Source organism: Podarcis liolepis (assembly GCF_965112155.1).
Source record: "Podarcis liolepis genome assembly, chromosome: W".
NCBI lineage: Eukaryota > Metazoa > Chordata > Lepidosauria > Squamata > Lacertidae > Podarcis > Podarcis liolepis.
In genome coordinates this window covers 35538674-35545920 of record NC_139568.1, presented here as the reverse complement: position 1 = coordinate 35545920, position 7247 = coordinate 35538674, and the positions used below count along the sequence as shown (strand labels likewise).

General features: G+C 45.5%; 1 long non-coding RNA gene across 1 annotated transcript in view; it reads right to left on the bottom strand.

Moving 5' to 3' along the window:
* LOC310697719 overlaps positions 1 to 7247 on the bottom strand; it is a 606556-nt gene that overhangs the window by 323038 nt on the left and 276271 nt on the right. The window lies entirely within an intron of this gene.

Genomic DNA, 7247 nt, shown 5'->3' with positions numbered 1-7247 from the left:
GGCACCATTTTAGGAGAGGGAAATAACCACGGAAGCGACTCCATTTTGGAAGAGGGCAGAAAGCGTCGCCGGCGCCATTTTAGGAGACTGAAATAGCCAGCGGAAGTGCCTCCATGTAGGACTCCATGGTGGAAGAGAGCAAAAAGCGCAGCCAACACCATTTTAGGAGAGGGAAATGATCCCAGGGACGCTGTAAGCAGCAGTTGCTCTGTTTCCAGTCAATAAAAATTGATTGCAAGTTGTGCTTCATGGCATAACTTCCACGTGCAATAGAGGCCTACATCCAGTGGCGATACATAAATATCTTTAAAGGTGCCACTAGAGGGCGACACCTAACAGCAATCACCTTGTGGTCCTGTGAACACCAAGCAAAATACTGAGAAGCAAATTTATTAGAAACCCCTAAACTGGTGTCTTGTCATTACTGGGAGGGGATTCCAATTTTTGCGCTTCTGATGTCTGATGTCTGATAATTTCGAAAAGCAAGCAAACCACCCCAAACCAAGGAAACCACCACAAACAGAAACTACTTGAAAAGAACCCAAAGAAAAAAGCAAATTCATTAGAAACCCTCAAACCAGCATAAACTGATATGCAAATATTGCATACATGTTATGTTTCTAGTTATTTTGCTTTTCCTTGTGTTGCGTGCTCAGTTTAGGGTGGTTCTGCTTCTCCTCAATGATTCTGACAGTTTTTTCTGTGGTTTGGGTTATTCTGCTTCTATCGTGTTTTGTGGAGAATTTGGCATTTTGGCGATGGCTTTTCACCATTTTTGTGTCTCCTACGGTGTTTTGTCATTTCTGGGGTGGGTTTCCAATTTTTGCCCTTCTGATGGTATTAGTGTCATATTTATGTCTGATAATTTTGAAAAGCAAGTAAACCACCCCAAACCAAGGAAACCACCCCAAACAGAAACTACATGAAAAGCAATTCCACCAGAAACAACCAAACCAGTGTAAACTTATCTGCTATGTATTGTGTGCAAGTCATGTTTCTAGTGATTTTGCTTTTCTTGGTGTTGTTTGTTCAATTAAGGGTGACTCTGCTTCACCTCAATTGGTTTTAATGATTCTGATGTTTCTTCTTTGTTTTGTGTTATTCTGCTTCTTTCAAGTTTTGTGGTGAATTTGTCATTATGGTGATAGTTTTTCATTGTTTTTGTGTCTCCTCCGGGGTTTCCTTGGTTAGGAGTGATTTGCTTCCTTTTTGAAATTATCAATAACATAAAATTGACACAATACCATTAGAATCACAGAAATCAGAAATCTTGTTTTGTTTAGGGTTAGGGTTAAGGTTGGGTTGGGGGTTCTGTTTCGTTTAGGGTTAGTGTTGGCGGTAGCATTAGGGTTAGGGTGAAGCTTAGGCTTAGAGTCTATGGTTTAGGGTTAGGGTTAGGATGTTAGGGTTATGGGAAGAGGGTTTGGGTTGGGGGGAGATGGTTAGGGTTAGTGTTAGTGGGAAAAGGTTAGGGTAAGATGAAGGGGTTGTCAGGGTTAGGCAGAGGCTTAGCGTTAGGGTCTTATTTCGTTTAGGGTTATGGTTAGTGTTAAGTTGTGGGTAAACATATCAGACGACACAGCGATTCTTCAAACAGCTCTTGTTTATTCAGAGGCCAGTTCAGTCAGCCTGCTTATATAGAGCTCCAGTACACATAATTATAACAACTTTCTAAAACTATCCAATCACTGAACGTCACTTTCGATCCCTTATTTGCATAACTATCTACAGTATCCCCCTGCTGGCCCAGGGTCAGAACTTCAGTACATAACACCCCTCCCCACGGAGATAAGGCGTTAGTTACAATCGTAATGGTTTCCTTATATAAAGCACTACACGTAATGTTTCAATTAGGCACAAAAGCATATTGGTTACATTTCACATACTTCCATTAGACCAACAGTATTACATGTCCAACAACATAGTCCTTTAAATAAGTTGGGCGCTTGGAGACTCTGCCAGACTGCCGGGGAGCGGTACCCAGGTCCGGTGGGCTGCCCGATTCTTGCTGAGGCTGTGGCGCAACCCTAGGTGGCGTTGAAACCAAGTCCACTGGAACCGCTGCTGTGGGTGGAACCTCCACAAGTGGAGTTGGTGGAATGTCAGGCACGGCAGTGGTCTGAGTATGTGGGAAGTCTGGCAGACCCTCTGAAGCGGCTTGGTTCAGCTCCACGCCTGCAGTTTGCGAGAGAGGTGTAGGTGGAGCCTCGCCATCTGTAAGTGTCTGTTCCAGAGCCATGAGCGCAGTTGGGGGCACTGCGGTAATGTCCAAGTCCCCAACCCTGCGCCTAAGCTGGTCTATGTGCCGGCGCCACAAACGTCCGTCTTCAAGTGCCACCTGGTATGAGCGAGGTCCAGTGACTCCCACTACTGTGGCTGGCAGCCAAGGAATGTCCCCCACAAAGTTCCGGGCAAAGACCTGGTTTCCTGGAACAAATGATCGTGGCGCGTTGACACAGCCTGGGGGTTTGGCCACGGCAAAGTTCGGGTATAGCCAGTCGAGGTGGCGACCCATAAGCATAGAATCATAGAATCATATAATCATAGAGTTGGAATAGACCACAAGGGCCATCGAGTCCAACCCCCTGCCAAGCAGGAAACACCATCAGAGCACTCCTGACATATGGTTGTCAAGCCTCTGCTTAAAGACCTCCAAAGTAGGAGACTCCACCACACTCCTTGGCAGCAAATTCCACTGTCGAACAGCTCTTACTGTCAGGAAGGTCTTCCTAATGTTTAGGTGGAATCTTCTTTCTTGTAGTTTGTATCCATTGCTCCGTGTCCGCTTCTCTGGAGCAGCAGAAAACAACCTTTCTCCCTCCTCTATATGACATCCTTTTATATATTTGAACATGGCTATCATATCACCCCTTAATCTCCTCTTCTCCAGGCTAAACATGCCCAGCTCCCTTAGCCGTTCCTCATAAGGCATCGTTTCCAGGCCTTTGACCATTTTGGTTGCCCTCCTCTGGACACGTTCCAGTTTGTCAGTGTCCTTCTTGAACTGTGGTGCCCAGAACTGGACACAGTACTCCAGGTGAGGTCTGACCAGAGCAGAATACAGTGGCACTATTACTTCCCTTGATCTAGATGTTATACTCCTATTGATGAGGCCCAGAATTGCATTGGCTTTTTTAGCTGCCGCGTCACACTGTTGGCTCATGTCAAGTTTGTGGTCAACCAAGACTCCTAGATCCTTTTAACATGTACTGCTCTCAAGCCAGGTGTCCCCCATCTTGTATTTGTGCCTCTCATTTTTTTTTTTTTGCCCAAGTGCAATACTTGACATTTCTCCCTGTTAAAATTCATCTTGTTTGTTTTGGCCCAGTTCTCTAATCTGTCAAGGTCGTTTTGAAGTGTGATCCTGTCCTCTGGGGTGTTAGCCACCCCTCCCAGTTTGGTGTCATCTGCAAATTTGATCAGGATGCCCTTGAGTCCATCATCCAAGTCATTGATAAAGATGTTGAATAAGACCGGGCCCAAGACAGAACCCTGTGGCACCCCACTAGTCACTCTTCTCCAGGATGAAGAGGAACCATTGATGAGTGCCCTTTGGGTTCGGTCAGTCAGCCAGTTACAAATCCACTGAGCGGTAGCATAGTCAAGACCGTATTTTACCAGCTTCTTTACAAGAATATCATGGGGCACCTTGTCAAATGCCTTGCTGAAATCAAGTTAGGCTACATCCACTGCGTTCCCTTCATCTACCAGGCTTGTAATTCTGTCAAAAAACGAGATCAGGTTAGTCTGACATGACTTATTTTTCAGAAATCCATGCTGACTATTGGTGATCACAGCATTCCTTTCTAGGTGCTCACAGACTGTTTGCTTAATGATCTGCTCCAGAATCTTCCCTGGTATTGATGTCAGACTGACTGGGCGGTAATTATTTGGGTCCTCTCTTTCCCCCTTTTTGAAAATAGGGACAACATTTGCCCTCCTCCAGTCTGCCGGGACTTCGCCTGTTCTCCAGGAATTCTCAAAGATGACTGCCAGTGGTTCTGAGATCACACCTGCCAGTTCTTTTAATACTCTTGGATGCAGTTCATCTGGCCCTGGAGACTTGAATACATCTAAACTGGCCAAGTATTCTTATACTATCTCCTTAGTTATTCTGGGCTGTGTTTCCTTTGCTGAATCATTTGCTCCAAATTCTTCAGGTCAGGCATTGTTTTCTTTATCGGAGAAGACTGAGGCAAAGAAGGCATTGAGGAGTTCAGCCCTTTCTGTGTCCCCTGTTTGCATTCCCCCAACTTCTACTCTGAGTGACCCCACTGTTTCTTTGTTCTTCCTTTTGCTACAAACATACCCATAAAAGCCTTTTTTGTTGCTTTTAACCTCTCTAGCAAGCCTGAGTTCATTCTGTGCTTTAGCTTTTCTGACTTTGTGTCTACACGTGCTGGCTGTTTGTTTGAATTCCTCTTTGGTGGTTTCCCCCCTTTTCCATTTTTTGTACACATCCTTTTTTAATCTTAACTCAGTTAAAAGTTCTTTAGATAGCCACCCTGGCTTCTTTAAGCACCTTCCATGTTTCCGTCTCATTGGTATTGCCTGACGTTGTGCTTTTACTATCTCCCTCTTAACAAACTCCCAGCTATCATGAACTCCCTTTCCTTTTAGTATTACTGTCCATGGGATCTCACCCAGCACTTCCCTAAGTTTTATGAAGTCGGCTTTCTTAAAGTCAAGAAATTGAGTCCTAGTATGCTTGGCTGCTCCTTTCCGCTGTCTAGTAAACTTCAGAAGAGCATGATCACTCGCGCCTAATGATCCTTCCACTTCTACCCCACTAACCAGGTCATCAACATTGGTTAGGACCAGATCTAAAATGGCTGTTCCTCTTGTTGCTTCTCCCACTTTCTGGACAATGAAGTTGTCTGCAAGGCCAGTGAGGAATCTGTTTGACCTTATGCTCTTGGCTGAGTTTGACATCCAACAAATATCCGGGTAATTGAAGTCCCCCATTACTACTATCTCCCTTCCTTTTGCATGCTTGGCCATCTGTTCCAGGAAGGCATCATCTATGTCCTCCGTTTGGCTTGGGGATCTATAGTAAACTCCCACAATGAGGTCACTGTTATTCTTCTCTCCCTTAATTTTGACCCAAATCCTCTCACTTTGGCTTTGAGGTTCTAAATCTTGGATCTCTTCACAGGTATACACATCCCTGACATATAACGCCACTCCTCCTCCTTTCTTGTCTGGTCTGTTTCTCTGAAATAGATTGTATCCCCCCATTATTACATTCCAATCGTGGGACTTATCCCACCAGGTTTCAGTGATGCCTATTATGTCATATTTAGTTTGCTGTACCAAGAGCTCAAGCTCATCTTGTTTATTTCCCATGCTTTGCGCATTAGTGTACAGACATTGAAGTCCATTAATCATTCCCCCGTGTCTCTTATTTAAGGATTTTTTCCTCCCACCACTAGGTCTGCGTGCTGTTTGCTCCATTTGGTCTATGACATTTGGATGATCATCTTCATCAATTGATAGACTCCTACCTTCAGGAGCACTGTCTCCCTCCCCCACATTAGTCAGTTTAAAGCCCTCCTGATGAGGTTTTTGAGATTTTTGGCAAAAACATTTCTCCCAACCGTTGTGAGATGCAGCCCATCGCTTGCCAGAAGTCCATCTTCAAGAAACTGCAGTCCGTGATCTAAGAATCCAAACCGTTCCTGTTTACACCATTTGCAAAGCCAGCTGTTCACTTCCACTATTTTTCCCTCTCTCCCTGGGCCACGTCGTTCAACTGGGAGGACAGATGAGATGACAATTTGTGCATTTAGTTGCTTCAATTTCCTGCCGAGAGCCTCGTAGTCTCTTTTGATCTTCCCACATGAACCAAGAGGAAGGGGTATTTGTCAGTGGGTTTTATGATTCCTTGCAGTCGTTCAGTTACATCTTGGATCTTAGCCCCGGGGAGACAGCACACTTCCCGAGACATCTTGTCAGGCCCACAGATCACTGCTTCTGTTCCCCTCAGTAGGGAATCCCCTATCACCACTACACGCCTCCTCTTAGGTTTGGTTGGGGTTCTTCCGTGAGCTGTCCGTTCCAAGGTCGCCTGCACATTCCCTGAGGACTGACTTTGCTGCTCGTATTCATATACCTGATCGACTGTAATGAGGGAGAGATCCTCAAATGGAGTCTGCTCTTCGTCTTCCATGCTAGGGGAGAGGACCTCAAAGCGATTGTGTATTTCTAAACAATCAGAGCGAACCCTGGGCCTCCTACTTCATATGATAAGAAGGATGACCAGGAGGACAGCGGATCATTATCACCTTCATGTGAGATCTGTTTCCTGGCCCTAAGATTAACATCCTAAGATTAATATATAAGAAACTGCTTCAAAGAAACTTGCCCACTATCTTTATGGCCCAGGATGCCTGCCTGGTGAAGCAACTGCTGTGTACGTGACATGTGAGGAAGAGAGGAATGAAACAGGGATGCAGGGGTGTAGATTGATCAAGAATCATATCAAAATAGTTTAAACCCAGTCAACGCAATGCTTTCATTGCTGACACAGATGGCTTACCCTATATCTGTTATAATTCCTCATAGCAATCCCACCTGATCACTACATCTCTGGATATTTGCACTCCTACACCCTCCCAGATGATGGCACCCTGCACCATGATTGTACAAAGATAGTCCAACAAGCTGAGAAACCCCGAGAAGATTTAGACCACCTCCCTCTAGAAAACCCTGATCTAATACTCTACACAGACGGCAGTTCCAAAGTCATAAACGGGGAAAGGAAGACTGGATATGCCGTAGTCTCTGACTTCGAAGTCTTAGAAGCCAACCCTATAAACCCTCAATATAGTGCCCAGGCGGCAGAGTTAATTGCCCTCATAAGGGCTTGTGAGATTAGCGAAGGAAGAAGGACAACACTGACAGCAAATATTGCTTCGGACTAGTACACACAACTGGCCAGATATGGCTCCAAAGAGGCTTCCTGACCGCAGCTGGTTCTCAGCTCTCCCACGCCGCCCTAGTGGAAAGGTTACTAACAGCCATCCACATGCCCAAAGCAATAGCTGTCGTCCACTGCAAAGCACATACAAAGGGGGGGACTCAGTCTCCAAAGGTAACAGGCAAGCCAACAGGGCAGCCCAAATGGCCTCACTACGCTCCCCCCGAGGACGAGACTGAGTTCCAAGGTATACAACTCCCTGCCGACATTGACTTCAAACAAATGTACCAATCGGCCACTGAAGAGGAAAAAACAATGTGGGAATCCA